We start from the raw sequence: 18,997 nt of genomic DNA on the forward strand, positions 1-18,997 counted from the left end.
TTCAAAGAGTTCTGTGGCGTGGGGCCTGGCGTTGACGTCATTGAACCAGTAATTAAGGTCGCCAAAGAGAGCTAGTCTGGAGTGCAATGTCAGTAGGTCGGACAGCTGTTCGATCAAGGTGGTAGCAAAGGATGGCATAAGGTGTGGGGGCCGGTATAAGAGAAGGAGTGTTAAGGCTCCTGCATCAGTTTTCAGACTGATGATTAGGTTGTCTACTTCTGGGAGGATAAGGGAAGATGTGGAGATGAAGCTAAGATGTTTTCATATGATGGCTGCCACCCCTCCCCCTGGGCGATTTCCAGTGCGGTCGGCATGGAGGATGTAGTAGTCTGGGGGGAAGGCCACCAGAATGTCAGGGAGAGAATCTGTAGTCAGCCAGGTTTCTGTGAGCAGAAGTACGTCTGGTTTCTCATTAGACAGGAGGATATAGATATCGGCTTGGTGTTTTACCAGGGAACGGGTGTTCAAATACACCACCCGGATGGAAGTGTCACTCCTGACCGGTTTAGCGGGGGGGTATGTTCCGACTGGGGGGGTGTAAGTCTGAGCGCGCAAGGCCAGCTGTAGTGTGTGGTCTGATAGTGGCAGGAGAGGGTGGATGTATGGGAGTTGCAGTTCTCTGAGGGAGTTGGCCGAGTATGAGATGGGATAACCGGCATGACTGGCCCCTGGGCTCGGCCTGGCGCGGACGGGCGCAGACGGGCTTGCCTTTGGCGCGCCCGCTCGCTGCGCGTCAGAGAAATGCACATTGTTATAGGGGGAGGGGGGGCGTGGCCTCACAGCAGTGGGTGTGGCCTGTGGGCTACTGGGGTAATGGCGGCAAAGATGTTTGCAACCCGCGACAGCGCTTACATCCGCTGCGCGGGGAAGTCCAGCATGTTTTAGAGGGGAGAAGTGCCCAGGGAGAAGGAATCAGGCAAGTAAAACAATCAAATTCAAAGTACAAATATTAAAAACAATCGAGCGTTTCTCCCGGCTTCCGCCTCAGGAGTTATGCCTACATGCTGTCTACATTAAAGCCTCCTAATCGGATTCCTCGTGTGGCCTCTTCCTTTCTGCTTGCTGGAGGGTTACTGTTCATAAATATATATATATATATATATATATATATATATATATATATTACCTACTGGCGGTCGCCAGTAGGTATATATAGTTAGGATTTTTTCTCTATGGGATTTTTGAAAATTCTATGTCTAATAACTTTGGCGTTTTTTGACGGAATTGGCTGACATTTTCAGGAAAATGGCACATTTTGTTTCTGAGCAGCCCTTGAAAATTTGGGGGGGTTCGTCAAGGGGGGGCCGAGAAAAAAGGGGGGTCCCAAAACGTGTTTTTAACATTGAGTTTTCCATAGGGCGGTTGGCCTCACTTTTAGCCCGAACGGCTGAATGGATTTGCACGAAACTTGGCAAAATTGTAGGGACTGGTAGCCCGATGTGCCTTTTGTAGGTCTCAATATATGTGCTCCAGTGGATTTTGAGAAATTAACGTTTAAAAAAAGATATATATCTGTAACAGCGGACCTGGCAGCGTCCCAGGACGCGTACTTTACGCGCAACGGAGCTTTGTGAAGCGAAGCTGATTGGTTCTCCGGCGTCTGTCAACATTCCAAAAAGTCCGTAGCGGCCGCCATCTTGTCTCTCGGTAGGATCGAGAGACAAGAGGAGGTCAAAACAAAGGGGGAAATAACTATAAGGGGGCATAGTAGATCCTCGCTGACCCCCTAGGTTTGATGTGGAGGTTTTAAAAGGGCCCCGCGGGGCAAAAAAAAATAATAATAATAATAATCGAACGGCTGAATGGATTTGCACGAAACTTGGCAAAATATTAGGGACTGGTAGCCCGATGTGCCTTTGCTAGGTCTCAATATATGTGCTCCAGTGGATTTTGAGAAATTAACGTTCAAAAAAAGATATATATCTGTAACAGCGCTCCGCTTCGCGTAACGGAGGTTTGCGAAGCTGATTGGTCATTCTGTCACTGGGCTATAGTTGGGCTACATCTGGCTGATATTTGGGCTACATTTGTTTTTTTGTGTGTCTGGCGGCCATCTTTGGGCTACATTGGGCTACATTGGGCTTCATTGGGCTACATTGGGCTACATTTGGGCTCCAACATATATATAGGCCAATGTAGCCCAATATATATTTTTCAAAGTTAATTTTCGTAAAAACCACTGGAGCATATATCTTGAGACATAGCAAAGGCACATCGGGCTACCAGTCCCTACAATTTTGCCAAGTTTCGTGGAAATCCATTCAGCCGTTCGAGCTGAAAGTGAGTCCAACCGCCCTATGGAAATGAAGGAAATGAATGGGTAATTTGTAATTAGCAAATAGCTAATCGCAAACTAGGAATGGTAAAGAATCGCTATTTATTCCTTAAAGTTCGCTATTTAGGAAATGCAAAAAACTTTGATGATACATATGGCGGTTCATCTCTAACAAGATAAGAAGCATAGGGATACATTTATGATGACTGGCGCATCACCAGGGATGTGTTAGTCATTCTGTGCCGCTGTTCCGTCACCTATGGTGTGCTGCATTTACAATGCGGCGCATCATGGGGCAAAAACAGCACAGATGCGTGATGTATCTGTGCCGTAAAGGTGGCGCATTGCTGGAGTTGTATCGCAAGTGTGATGAAGCTCCAGCAAGGGTCGGGGGTGCCCCTGTCGCAGGGTTTCTGTTCTCACACAGAACTGTGGACAGAGGATTGGAACCTCGGCGAATTAGGGTGTCCCAAAACTCACGTTAGTAATCAAAAACTCCTTAGCAAGCTAGGTACAGTGTCACATTGGATATAACAAACTCTCAATGTTTAGACAATCCAGAATATGAACTTATAGTACCTCAGGATACGTGGAACTCATGAACAGTCGGTCGTTATATATTTCTTAGAAACCAGAACATGGAGTTAAGAAGAACACATGTGTATTTGAAATGTTTATTTACTAATGCCGTCTTCTCAGGCGTAGTATCTTAGATAATACAAGTACACATATTATCAGTAGCAAAATTACCAGCATAGTTACTAGTACATAAAAAGCGAATGGTGATAGTATGTTAACATGCTGTAAATGAATAAGAGTTAGCAACACTTATAAGCAGCCGCGGGCCGTGGAGGGAGTTACGGTGAGGCAGGGAGGCGGTGAGGGGGAGAAGCAGGGTGGAGAATACAAGTACACATATTATCAGTAGCAAAATTACCAGCATAGTTACTAGTACATAAAAAGCGAATGGTGACAGTATGTTAACATGCTGTAAATGAATAAGAGTTAGCAACACTTATAAGCAGCCGCGGGCCGTGGAGGGAGTTACGGTGGGGCAGGGAGGCGGGGAGGGGGAGGGGCAAGGTAGAGAGGGCTCCACCCTGCTTCTCCCCCTCCCCGCCTCCCTGCCTCACCGTAACTCCCTCCACGGCCCGCGGCTGCTTATATCTCACCCTCCCTAATACACATATTATATTATTTGCTAAGAAGGTCTCTTTGTGTTGGTTTAGGGCGTGCCCATACTTTAGTGTCTTAGATTTGAAGGAATCACATCAGCATACACCAGCTCTCTCTTCATGTGAACCGCATCAACTGTTGTGTATGTGTGTTCGGCAAAGCAATATAAAACCCGCCTCATGCCCAGAATTGGCAGAAGTTGCACTTATGTTATGAGTATGAAGTCGTGGAGATCAGACCTCATAACAATTCTGTATCGTGTTGTTCTTGAAACTTTAGCACTCGCTGTACAGATATAGTTTAACAAGCAAAGCAGATAGTAGAGCAATAACATATTATTCTCATGTAAACCACGATGAACTACTAGGTGGAAAGCTAAAGCAACAACTAAGTGTCGTGTGCAGAAGTTGCAAAAAAGGAAAAATGGCGTTTAAACCGGTAATGAGCCCATGCTAACTTAACACGGTGTAAAGATATCCAGGACCTAGATGACACCTCCCCATGATCCGGAAACGAACTGAATAAGATAATAGAAGTGCCATCTCATGAGAGCAGATTGCAAGTTTATATGTGGACGGTCCGCAAGGTAAAGCATTAAAAACTAGGAAAATTTAATGCTAAAGAAAAATAAAACAGCCAAGTACTTTATCGAGTCTTAAGCCAATAGGCAAGGTAAATAATAAAAACTTGACAAATAAGTCAATGAATTGTCAATGAAATGCTAGTACTCAGCATATCAAACATGAAAAAGGTCTATGACATAACTGTGTATGCAAAATAAGCAACAGCCTCCAATAGGAAGTCACCGTCTTCATCCGAAAACAGTTCAGCCATCCAATTTAAAAGCGGAAAAGAACATACGTGCTCTCCCAGCACCGGATCCTCTATCACCATCAGAGGACAGCTCGGTGGGTTTTCAAGAAAGCTCTGTTCCAAGAAAGACTGTGCTGCCGCCAGTAAATTCCAGGGACCAAGTAGTCCATGCATCAATGCCACAGCCATAATCCTTTCGCCAGGACAAACCAACTCGTGAGTAATGATAGGAGTCATCAGCTGATTAAAGTCGACGTCAGGAGAAACCGGTCCGCAGAGACACAAATCAATGGCCCAATCGAAATCACAGGTCAGGCAGTGAAATACAGGCTGGACACAGGTGAAGTAGGAGAATCGAAAAGATAATATATATGCCGTGCTTAATATCGCCAACGGCATTGTGCCATAATATTCTAGTATGCGATTGCGGAACAGTGTCAGCAGCTGCAGGGTGGGAGGTTGCATAGGAGGGACATCCATATTTAAAAATGTAAAAAAGCACAAGAGCGTCCGCTGGTAATGCAAGTAAAAATGCCAATCCACGAACCAGAGTGGAGAAAATAGAATGAAAGGAAGCAGGGATGACTCCAAAGATTTTCTCAAATGAAGTCACGAGACCACTGGTAACAACTTTAAAAAAGTGCGCCAGGGTCTTTGTGGAGGATGCGTTAAAGATAGTCGGAACCATCTTGCTGAAATTGAAAGGCAAATCTGAATTAAAAGTATTCCTTTTATCGTAACAGTAAGTGAACGGGTTATTTGCTGCAGAAATGTTCTATTTCCTCCCACACATGAACATAGGGAGTTTTCAATCTGGCCACAAATACCAACCTTGGGACAGATTTCAACGGCATGGCAAGAATAAGAGCTCTTTTGTCTCAGAGAGAGGTGGCCTTGAGTTCGGCCCGTGAAACTTTCGTGCTTCACATAGCGAACACCCGTACAGAGGTGCAGACCCTTTTCAATTAACTCAGAACAATCTTCATTATTGAGCATCAAATAACTACCATTTTCCAACAACTTGAACGTGGGGATGATAGCAGGAACTGGCGTGCCTTGCAACACGCAAGCCATATTTGGTCGGTGTTTGTTGCATGAACTGTGTAACTGTATGTGCCTACACATTAGTGAATGATCTGGCGTCTCAGTGCATTCCTCTCCATTCAGATAAACTTCTTGATCATCTTTGAAACATCTGTATGTGTATGGAAGCGACCAGACCTCATGAAGAAAAGCACTACCTAAAGGTTCATAACGACCTATTGGTATATATTTCATACAATTTGAAAACTTATATAAAGCAAAAGGCAGCGTTATTAAACCGTGGATAAGGCACGTTGCCAAAAAACCCGCAATCCTCTGCTGATGATGTCAGTGAGCATGTCATGAATGATGTAATATGTGACATCATCAGCAGTGGATTACGGGTAATAGTATCTCTAGTTTACTCCCCTATAGCTGTCTTTCTTTTAACATAAGTGTCTGTTTCCTTCCCTTATACTTACTGTTTTTGGTTCGCTTCTGGTTCGCGTACCGGCGAGCGAACTGGGAAGCGAACTAAGAGAAATAGAGGTTGGCACAGTTCCAAATATTGTACCAATTTTTTAATAACGGGGAGGTAGTTCTGAAAAGAACTTTTTTTTTATTGTTTTTGTTGTTTTATATTTTTTTTATTATTTTTCGGAATTCTTTTTTACTTTTTTTGAATTTTTCTGAACAGTTTTATATTTTTTTGGGTTTTTCTTGGAGGGGGCAATGAAAACGATTCATTGTAAAGGGCTCAACAGGAGCAACAAAACAAAAAAAGAAGTATTTATTATTTTGGGCGTTTCGTACAAACTTGCATATGATAGTCAATAGCTCTGTTGATCAGAGTGATGCTTTTTTCTCCGTAGGAAATGAATCCATCGCAAAATACGCAGATGTGTTTTACTTCACCAAATTTCATTTGTATATTTGGCACCATCTCCCTGCCCTCTGGTCCCGTTACTTCCGGTACAACAGATCTTCTGGCCATAATAGGGAGATTATCTAGGTCGTTCCGAAACTGTGCAGCACTGTAGTTGTTAGGATGCCACCTAGTCATATGGCGATGCATTGTGTAGTTTCCGAAACTGTATTTTTTCTCGGTTCCTCTGGACAGTCTATCTTGACATATAAGGCAAGTTACGTATCTTGCATTTACTTTTTTCTGACCTTTGGGAATTTTAAAAAATTGCCAAATGAAGTTTTCTTTCCGGTGAGACGTCCTGGGCTGCTCAGGCAAAAACTGCCTCTCTTCGTGCTCGTCGTCCTGTTCCTCTTCTTCTTCTTCTTGTTGAATTATAACTTGAGCAGGTGGTCCACTCTTCCTTGGATGTGGTAGAGGTGGTGGGGAAGCACCAGCTGAAGCTACTAAAGAAGCCATTGCTCAGTGATCACAAAGGGTCTTTCTCTCACAATGATGAAAGTCAGAGTGAGGAAAGAAGGAGGGATTTTCATCATTTGGGAAAAACAAGAGTTCTCAACCAATCAAAAGTGTTCATTTTAGATTATATGACCTAGTCTTACATCATTAGGAAACCAAAAGTGAAATGAACCAATGAAAAGTGTTATTACCAAGTCACATGACTTGCTGTGTTTACGTTAAGCGCTTTGCAGGGCCTCCCGGTTTGCTTCCAGAAACTTGCGCTTTGCGACTCGCTTCGCGTACCAGTTCGCTAACGTAGCACGTCATATGACGTATCACGCGACAACGTGAAACGTCATGCGGACGGGAGGCGTCACGATGTTGTTTTCTAACGCGGCACTTGCGGTAAAGAAACGTTTACCGGCTCGCGGTCTATTTCGCGGCATCAAGGTCAGCTAACGGGAAGCTTCCCGATTCGCGAAGCGGGAACGAAGAAAAAAAAATATTTTAAAAAAAATTTATTCATAAACATATAAAATATATTTTTGGATTTAAAGAAGAATACATTTTACAGCTACAGATATTAGCTGTTAAAAAACCAATGAAATTCACAGAAAAAACCATAGGTTATAGACCATATATAGTTAGGAATTAGCATTTACAAAACCTTGAAAATTCACTGAAAAAACCATAGGTTATAGACCATATATAGTTAGGAATTAGCATTTAGAAAACCTTATTTTACTCACACAAAACCATTGAAATTCCATATATAGTTAGTTGCACTAACTATATATCGCGCGCCCGCAATCCACTGCTGATGATGTCACATATTACATCATTCATGACATGGTCAGTGACATCACTGATGACATCACTGATGACATCTCAAATGACATCACTGATGACATCACTGATGACATCTCAAATGACATCACTGATGACATCACTGATAACATCTCAAAATGACATCACTGATAACATCTCAAATGACATCACTGATGACATCTCAAATGACATCACTGATGACATCTCATTTGACATCAATGGTCACATCACTGATGATATCATTCATGTGACAATACAATGCATCTCCTCACACTTTAATATAACCTCTGTTACACCCAGTGTTAAATACAGAATATAATTTTTTAAACAATTGACACACCAATACTAGTTACTACATACGCACTCACTGATTCCTACGTCTACACACACATTCACTCATTCACCCATACAATCATTCATACATACAATCACTCATCTTTACAACACTATCATATGCACTCATACACCTATACAGACACTCACACTCTGCCACTCATCCTTGGAGTTACTCACACACCTAGTCAGTCCTGTAAAGAATCAATCACACTTCCATTTTCTAATCTATACAGTTAAACATAGAGTACCTTACATTTCAAACATATTCTAACACATACTTACTCTCTTATACAATCATTGATACAAGAACACATTGATCTGCACAGTCACACATCTCCCAGCCAGCCACACACACACACTCAGTCTCCCATACAAATACTTGGACAATCAATCAATAACCCATATAGTTACTCATATAGCTACTGATCAACACATGCAGCAGTTTACAGAATAACAGACATAATGATGCACAAATTAAGACAGTTTAGTCACTAACCTATGCATTCAGTGAGACACATTTAATCACTCACTCATACAGTCAGTCACGCACCTACTAAAACCTTCATTCAGACACTTATACATCCACTCATTCAGTTGTGATGTGATGTCATCAGTGATGTCATTTGAGATGTCATCAGTGATGTCATCAGTGATGTCATTTGAGATGTCATCAGTGATGTCATCAGTGATGTCACTGACCATGTCATGAATGATGTAATATGTGACCATCATCAGCAGTGGATTTGCGGGCGCGCGATATAATAGTTAGTGGCAACTAACTATATATGGAAATTTCAATGGTTTTTGTGAAATAAGGTTTTCTAAATGCTAATTCCTAACTATATATGGTCTATAACCTATGGTTTTTTCAGTGAATATATATATATATATATATCTTTATATTTTTTTCACTGACAAAACCAAAGGTTTCAGGCATGTTATAGTTAGGAATTCGCATTTAAAAAACCTTAGAAATTCACTGAAAAAACCATAGGTTTCTGGGGTGTTATAGTTAGTTGGCCATTTCACTCATACAAAACCATTGAAATCCCTCTGTAACTATAACTTGCGCGTCTGCAATCCACTGCTGATGATGTCACATATTACATCATTCATGACATGGTCAGTGACATCACTGATGACATCACAGATTACATCTCAATTTACATCACTGATGACATCATCCAGTGAATGTGGTTTGGTTCCATATTTAAATAAGTATTATATATATAGGAATCTACATTGAAGACTGAGTGGATGTATAAGTGTCTGGATGGAGGATTTAGTAGCACTGTGATTGACTGTCTAAGCGACTAATTTAAAGTGTCTCACTAAATATATGGGATAGTGATTAAACTGTGTGAATATCTGTATCACTCTGTCTCTTTTTGTGTAAACTACTGCATAAGTTAGTTACTAGGTATGTGAAACTCTATATTAGTGTTTAATTAGTTGAGATAGTATTTGTATGGGAGAGTGAATGCGTGTGTGGTTGAGTGGGAGGTGTGTGACTGTCCAAAGATGTGTAAATAGTTGATTTAGTAGGTATATAAGGTTAAGACTGCATGTCGAAACAGTTGTTTGGGTGAATGAATCTCTTTATGGGTGTGTTGATGAGTAAATATATTTCTCAATGATAAATGTCCAACAAAGTAGAAATATAAAAGGCAGTGTATGTGACAGTTGTTGTATATAAATAAGTATACATAAGAGTCAATGATTGTCTGAATGACTGTATGCAAAACTGTATACTTGTAATAGTTATTTTATAACACACTGTATGAGTTACTATCTATATGAATAAATAAAGTGATGTTTATATAAGTGTGTAGCTGAGTAAATGTAAGTATGATCAATTATTTGCATAAGTGAGTAGAATGACTGCATAAGTGAATAGGATGTGTGCTGGTGTGTAATGTCGATATAGGTGTATAGGTGTATTTAATAGTGTTCTATTGATCTTTGTCAGCATGTATGAGTGAATCTATAGGTAAGTGTTTAGATTTGTGTGTAGATCTACAAATCACTGAGTGGGTTTTTAAAAACTTGTATTGGTGTGTCAATGGTTTAAACATGGTACTCTATATTTTACAGTGAGTGATGAAAGGTTATAGTAGTGCTTGATGAGGTGTATCAGATTGTCAGGTGGATGATGTCATCAGTGATGTCATCAGTGATGTCACTGACCATGTCATGAATGATGTAATATGTGAAATCATCAGCAGTGGATTGCGGGCGCGCGAGTTATAGTTAGTACAACTAACTATAACGGGGGAAATTTCAATGGTTTTGTACAAATGAAATGTCCAGCTAACTATAACACCCCTGAAACCTACGTTTTTTTCTGTGAATTTCAAAGGTTTTTTTAAATGCTAATTCTTAACTATAACATGCCTGAAACTTATGATTTTTTCAGTGAATTTCAAAGGATTTTTAAATGCTAATTTCTAACTATAACATGTCTGAAACTTATGGTTTTTTCAGTGAATTTCAAAGGTTTTTTTAGTGACAATTTTTAAATATAATAATTGTTATATTAAATTTTTTGATACTGATTTTCTAAATTTTTTAAACTGTTTATTTTTACATATTTTATTTTTTAAATTACATTACATATTTTTAATTTAAATTAGAATTTTTTTTAGAAATATTGAAACTCTAATATTGTTTTTTTATTTGATATTTGTAAAATATATTTATAATATTTCCTTTATTGTTTTTTTTTCCCAATTTTGTATGGAGTCGCGCACCCAAAGCATACCTTTCTCAATCACTGCGCGGAACCTAGCTGCCATTTTAGGACTGTTGTGTAGGATCCGCATAGGGTGTGCAATGGGTGGTATTTTTGTGCGCGATCGCTATGCAATCGGTACGCGACTCCAGGCGCATAAAAGACATATACGTATTACTTTACGCAACGCTCACGTGCTTCCGAGTGACGTCATATACCTGTTCGACCCGGTAGGTGCGCGACTACCTCAAAATTTTTAGATGTCTAAAATGATATATATATGTATTTAATATAAATATTCAGGCAAGACATTATCTGAGCTAATCATAAAAATAATATACTTTTACTTTTAATAAACCTATATTACTTTTAAATGCAATTTTGCGAAGTCACGTTGGGTGCGTTCTGCCTGTACACACGGTGCGTGGACCCCACGTGACCTGAAAAATTGATTGGTACATTACACTTTCTATTCTAACTATTGAAGGACCCCACCCATTTCAATCATTCTTCTTAGACCTTCTTTGGAGAAACAACTCTCAACTAAGAAGAACCTTTTTATTGCTGATAGCACACCTGCTATTGCTTTTAATTGCCAAAACAATGGCTTCAGGACAGCAAGCACCATCTGAGTCTGAACATTCATCTGATGATGGATTTGTGGCTGACCCTTCATGCCTTGAAAGGTACACATCAGTCGTGTGGACATTCTTTACGTTTCCCGAGGGACAAAAAAAAGTTCATGCGACGGAAGTAACTTGTAAGATTTGCAAAAAGGTCCTCTCACGTGGTGATCCAACTAAGAAGTACTCTTGAGGGACCGCAAGCATGCTCACACACCTAAAGACTCTGCACCCTGTAAACCTGGCGCACGAGGAGTGCAGAAGACTCTGCGAGAATCCACCAGCTGCATTACCTAGTACTTCTGGGATGTCTCCATCCACACAACATCCAGTCATGCGTCCATAATTCGGGAACCTGAAGATACACTGTATTAAGTGCAACCGATTGCTCTGTTATGGAGAGCAGTCCGTGGATTTGATTTGCAGAGCACAAGAAAACCATTAGTGCTAGAGGTTTTTTTCCCCTGAAGTTCATTGTTTTGTTCCTCCAGTTCTCTTGTTTTCCTTTTGACAAAAAAACAAAAAAATCAAAAAATTGTACAGAAAAACAAAAAAATATATAAAACAACAAAAAACAAAAAAAAAGTTATTTTCAGAACTAACTTCTCTGGTTAAAAAAAGAGCTATATTTGTATGATAGTGTGTGAAAGTTTGGTTGAATGTATGCGTAGTGCATAATTGACTGAAAGAATGCATTAGTAGTGTATGGTGAATGTAAAAGTACAGAACTATAAGGAAGTGCTGCAGCATGACACTGTAACCTCTTTAGCTGCAGTGTGCTGTGGTACTTCCGAAGCACAGGGATGCACCATATATACATAAATATGTTGCAAGTCTATGCTTCTCTCTGCACTGCTGCTTAAACTGCAGCCATGTGGTGACACAGGCACCCTTGCACCATGGTGCAAGGATATCTGTGTCGTGTAGAGTTTGGTTTTGTGCAGGAAGACACACATTCCTGCACAAAAATAATCAGTGAAGGCATTTTTCTCCTTCAATGTATGCTGTGGTTTTTAGCCTTTCTTGAAAGAGAAAAAATGAGGAGAAATGAATACAATTCTCATTGTTGAGCCTTGCTACACCAATTGCAGGATGGTGCAGCATTCACACACATGTCCAGATTTATGATTTATGATAAATCTGGAGATGTGTCTTTTTCTATGAGTGTTCTCTGCAAACACGCACAGTAACACCTATAGAATGCACTTTCAATGCAAAGTGGTGTGTATAATGAGGTCGTATTTACATGGAGAAGAAAAGGTACACAGAGTGCCTTTTCCTCTCTTTGTAAATATGAAAGAGTGTCTTGCACCATCACTATGTTGCAAAAAGTGAAATATTGTTGGCACAGGATGCTTCTAAATTTGCCCCGTAAGTGCTTAGGTATTGGGAGATTGTTACAATAAGAACATATTGCTAATTCATTGTTTGAAAAATTGTATGAGAGTGACAGGAGGTAAGCACAGAGAAATATATCTCCAGAGATCCTCAAAGAAGAATGATTGAAATGATTGCAGTCCTTCAATAGGTACAATGCGAAATGTTATGAACCAATCAAATCTTTTTTTTTCAGGTTACATGAGATCCTATGACAGAGTGATTCTAAAACTATATAGGTATAAACTAGATATTTTGAAGACTGTGTTAATACTTTGTAGCTTTAAATTGACTTGCACTAGGGTTAGTAGCTAGGCCAATCCTTAACTATATGACTAATAAGTAGAGTAATTTCAGTAGTGCAAACAGAGAACAACATAAATTTATAAGTACATAAGTTTTGACAAAGTTATAGGACAAGTTTATAGAGTGGTGAAGGGAAGGGATGTGTCCTTGTGTTACATGTGCAAACACTCTCTGTGATGTGTTTTAAGTTGAGGAATTTAGTCTCTTTTAATCCTGAAAGTCCCTGGGTCCTATTAGCCCACCATGTCATACTATTGAATACCATACAGCTGCGTTCCAGAGAGGTAGTCCGAAGCCATGTCCCATTTTATACCTCTCTGCAATGCAACTCTCTGGCACTTTCTGCATATGTAAATGTAAAATGTAAATTGATACTTGTATAGCGCACTACTCACCCGCAAGGGTCTCAAGGCGCTTGTATGAATACCGCTGTGGAACCCATCCTGGCTTTCCCTGTGAGGTGTCCACTCCTGGGCACCCCCAAGGTGGAGGCCAGGCACCCTTAGTGTCATGGGGGCCGTTGTGGAGATTAAGCAAGCTATTGCCCAGAGTTACAGAGTGGGACTCCATGATTGGAATAGGCACCTAGGCGAGAGTTATCAGGTCCGTGGAATTTTGAGCCCAAGACCCGCCGAGGCGGGGAATTGAACCCTGGCCCCGGGCTAGACCTCTGCATCAGGGTCTGCCGCTCTAACCATTGAGCCACACTTCTCCACATCATATCCGGTGGGTTAGTTGGCCCCCAGGGACACTCAGTATTCAAGGTAACTTTATCCCGTAACTTAAAACACCCACAGAGCATCTTTCCACACTTATCTACTCTGTCCATCCCACCTTTCTTCGCCAATGAGCAAACACAGCCCATTCTGCATACTTAGTTAATCTTACCTCCACAGTAATAGAAATAAAAAACGCTACACCTTTTTTTCAGTTGTTTTTTATAATTTAAATTTCTGAAAATGTTATAGTTTAGAATTAGGATCTGTGAAAGGGAAGAAAAAATACACTTATAATATATAATATATTTTTTACAACACCGCATAAGTTTAACATTTTAATAATTATTTTCTTTGCCTTTTTTGCCGTTCTCAGAATATATTGAATTTCACTAGAAACAGTGTTTTCAATCGTACTCATCACATAACAGCGGGCAAAAAAACAATCAATAAGATTGTTTAAAAAAAAACAATTAAATCTAACAAATTTATCATATAACCAACTATTTCTAAACATTCCACAAAAATTACATCCTCAATTACAAACCATATAATACAAATCACACATATGTAAAATGCTTTCTTATAAGAGAATTTTTTTACTTGAATATGAAAGAACCCAAATAATAATACGATGAACAATTATTTTTAATTTTCATACACTGTAAATAATGTTCTTTAAAAATATATGCTGACAGAGTGTGCAAGAAAAAGTCCTTAATTCAAATATATACTTTTCCTCTAGGGCTAATAGTATTCTGGAAGTCCTTTATATTGAAATTGTCCAATAATAATCGTATTAATACATATTAATAAATTCCTCAGAGGCCGAATTATGTTCCTAAAACTTTGGCTTTAAAAATATTAGGTAGGAATTTGGTAATTCACTAGGCAAACATTGTTTAAAAACCAACTGAGCATCATTACAATATGTCCATCCTTTATCACATTTTAAATAGGCAGTGTAATGTCCAGATGTTGTGGAAGGACCATCATGGAAAATTACTGCTACTGCTACAAAAGTCTTTCCTGATATTGATAGTTGACTTGCTACAAAATGTTTTATTAAAAGTTTCCAATTTTCTTCCATCAGCTGTACAACATTGCATCATTAAAATGATATATTGTCCATATCTTTGTATAAATAATATTGAAAACATTTCTGATTTGCATTGGCTACACTCCATGGTTTGATTTGCTCCTTTAACTAGTTTGTTGAAAGACACTGATTTACAGTCTGGTAATGTCAAATATATAAATCTTTCAGTGTCTATGTTAGTGCTACATGTAAACATACAATTTTCACCTTGATGTTCCCGTTTATAACAAAGGCCAAAAAGATTTTCAATTTCTATGCCTTCATTTTCCAATACAGTAAGCATATACATTGGAAATTCCTGAGTATCTTGGTGGATATTCTGCGTAAATTGTGAAGAACTAGAACATAGATCCAGAAGATTACGAATATCAGAAACGCTTTGCGTTTTACTTTCATCAGGTCTCAATTTATCATAAAGATAATGCAAAAAGGAACAAAATCTGTTTTCCGAATTCTCCATAATTTGCTGTTGCAAACGTTCAAGAAAAAAAAGAACATTGACCACTACATTAGCATAGCAGTTGATACCTGAACTATTTTCAAACTGATAACCAGCAATCTCTTCAACTATATCCTTTTTCTTTTTGCTTGCAATCACAACATTATCTTGTTTTTTTTCCTTCTCTATACATTCACTACAGATATTCTCATACCTTCTTTTTCGACCTACCACACGCTTTTCAAATACAGGATATTGACCTAAATTGGGAGCATACGCTCTTCTTAACTTAATATACTCTTTTACACACTTTGCATCTGCAGTAACCTTTGTGTCATCAAAATCAATCAAAAACAAACCAGATAAAGTTCTGACTCGGGACAAAGCATCATATGTCATACCCTCTTTAACACAGTACTTCCAATGATCACCAAAGCACAGTCTACACTTAAACCTTGAGATTTATGAATAGTCACTGCATATGCCAGAGAAAGTGGAAACTGTTTTCTACGGACATATAAATCTTTAACAAGCAAAAAACGAACTGAACAATGACCAATTTGTTTTACTTCTTCAATCTGATCAAATTTAATTTTAAAAAATTCAATTCCATCTTTATTAACAAAATCCACAACTTTGCCCATTGCTCCATTAACTAAACCTTTTTCTACATCCAAATTACGCCTTAAAATTACCTGACAGTTTACACATGCATATAGATTCTTTTCTAAACCAGCAGTTTTAGATATCGATTTTTGGAAATAATCCAATTTTGTTTTCAATTTTTCTGTCAAAATAATAGTGATTCCTTCATGCTCTATTTTATCAATGGCTTCCATTTTTATTATTTCTTCATTTTCCAGCTTCAAAAGTTGTTAATAGAATGTAGAACACTCGCGCAGTGTTGCCATCAAGCAGATTATAGATTTATTTTCTGCAATTTTCATATATATTTTCTCAGGAACTATACTTTCATTTGGAAACAATTTGGTAAGTAATCAACTCTGCAACGCTTGTTTGCCATGTTCTGTCAGTAGTCCAATTCTTATATCTTGAAGAATAGTTCCATAATCAACATCATTTGCCTGTCGCATATTTGTAATGAGTTCTTTGTATTCAAAATATGACCAAATATTAACATTTCCAACACGACCCAAAGACTTTCTGGTGTTTTCATACGCAAGTGTTTTAAATACTGGTTGTCCTTTTACGGGAGTAAGTTGCAGTAGATCTTCAAAAACTATGACATGTTTTCCTCCAAATAAGACATTGTACACTGTTTTAAGAATTTGCTGCATTCTTAAATGCAGAAAAGCAAGCATTACATTTGAGACCATGCTTACCTCATCAATAATCAGAAGTTTCATTTTCTTTAGCACTCTTGAAACTTCACAAAAAGCTTCTCGAGATAGCTTGTCATATTCCAATTTGTTTTCATGCTCCACTGGTAGCATAAGTAAACGATGCAATGTAATTCCATTAATGTTGTGTGCTGCCAACCCAGTTGGAACAGTTACAACACAAGACGAATGTGAGTCAGTTGTTTTCTGCAGATAACTGGTCATTACTTTAATTAAGAAACTTTTTCCTGTTTCAGCTTATCCACTCACATACATTCAGATAGGTTGAAATGATGTGCATGTGCATTCTTTCTTTTCATGAAGAAATCCATGGTCAATCTGTTGTCTCACTTGGTGATATATTTCTTTCTGTTCAACATTTAGTAGTTCTTCCAAGTTTGCTAAGTCCATAATATCTGCTTGAGCTTGATGCATTGCTGTTTCTACCTCATTCATGGCGATTGCTGCTTCATTTTCAAAAATTGGTTGTCCTAGTGGATCTTGACTCAGTGGAGCAGAACTTTGACTGTCTTGAGAACTGTCTTTAGCAATCTCAGCTGCAATAGTAACTTCTTGATCAATTTCATCATTCAACATTTTCACATAATTTGCAAAAACAGTACATTCTATGGTATCTATACAAGCATTGAAGGAATCTTCATAGCTCTGAAAATCTCCAAGTAATTCCGATTCTGAACGCCACAATTTGAATAGTTGTAAAAGGGCCAGATAGTAAAATAAATTCCCTTTTATCCGGAGTGTCGCAACCCAGTTTCCTGTGATTAATCAACTTTCCTTTCGTTTGTTTCACCAAACATCCTTCAGGACCATTCACTGTATATTTTCCATCATTGATGTTTTCTGTAGTATTCCGTTTAAAAGTGTAGTTTTGCAGCACTTCATGGAGACATATGTTCTCAAGATGATGACTTCTATTTGGATAATATGTGTCCAACATATTTGTTTTGACAATATTTGTTCTTTCCAGATCTTTTTCTGCTAAATATTCAATTTCTTGAACAGATTAGTACTTGATTTCCCGTTGCAGCAAGACCTAGACCCAAATGATTCTTCTTGATTTGGAGTATAAACTTACAGATGATAACCGATCTGAGCATTCATACGCTCTAATTTCTCGATGGGATAACATCTTCAAACTGAAACTGTATAATTTCTTACTTAGTCTCTTCTCCTGAGAAATCTCTTCCCACATTTCTTTCAATTACGTCTTTTCTGATTTTGTAATGTAGAATGTTACATACCGAGCGACAGCAATGGAATTATCCACTACGTATTGAATATCCATGTTAGCATTCCACATAGAGAGTATAACCGGATTGTAATCATTTATGTATTTTGATTCTTCACATCTTCTCAAATTGTAGGTATTTTTTGGAGACTTACTAGTGACAGTATGTCTCATAGCTGACATAAAACTGTTTACTCTTCCTTTGGATATTACAGGACGTGGAAATCCAAAACGACATTTAGTATAAAACTTTTCCTTAGTCTTGTACTTTCGTCTACAGTATTTTTCACATCGATGACTTTGGAATCGTAGAACGTGTTGTCTTAAGTTGTTTTCTTCTGTGCTTTTGGGTATGGCACATGTGGCATTTTCTTCAATAAAAGACATAACAGTATCATCGGAATCAGTTCCGAATTTGGGGGCATCCTTGATCCATGTCAGCATATGTATATGAGGAGCACCTCAAGCTTGATACTCCTTTCTCCAAAAGAAATCCACAACTACTCCAAGAGGAGGATTCTTTTTATTGCAGATAAAAGACATCATAGCTTCAAATCGATGATTGAAATATCTGCATTCATTAACAGGATCCAAAGAGCACAATTCTCCAGGTGTTTTGTATTCAATATTTTTGATATTCAAATTTGCCTCTCAAAGAAATTCAAGTAAATCATCCCAAGCGTGTTGTGCACAGCTTAGGGTAAGGAACCACGTAGGAGTTCCTAGGTTCCTTAGCATACATTTTGGTTCTCCATGACGATGGTACCAATACTCATTAGTGCCACGCTGACATGCTATCAGAATAATCAGCTGAGATTCTAAATGATCGTCTCTCTGATGTACTTTATCCATAAATTCCTTCGCAGAAATATTTTGAAGATGTACACCTGTTTTCAATATGTGATTGACTGCATATGAAAGTCCAGACAAGTCACTCTCAAACAAAAGATGAAGTATATATGGGATACATTGTCGAAATGTTGGATCTTCTGCATACAATCTTGTTGTCCGATATTCAGATGCAGGAATCTGCACAGGTCATTCATCACATCGTCCACCTTTTCCTGTTGGGCACAACTGCAGAAAACAATGAGCTTCCAAGCTTTTTTCCCATACACTCATGGGACTTCCCTTTGCTTTTTTCATTTGGAATAACTCAATATTATCCCCCATCACTTCTTTTGAATGAAGTGGATGTACACTGTAATGTTCATAGATTTCTTCTCTTCTGGACATGTCCACTTTTTCAATTTGTCCACTTGACGTTTCAGTGTCTTCTGCTAAAAGTATTTCTTCTTCT

The sequence above is a fragment of the Lissotriton helveticus genome, chromosome 1_1 (assembly GCF_964261635.1).
Source record: "Lissotriton helveticus chromosome 1_1, aLisHel1.1, whole genome shotgun sequence".
In the NCBI taxonomy this organism is placed as follows: domain Eukaryota; kingdom Metazoa; phylum Chordata; class Amphibia; order Caudata; family Salamandridae; genus Lissotriton; species Lissotriton helveticus.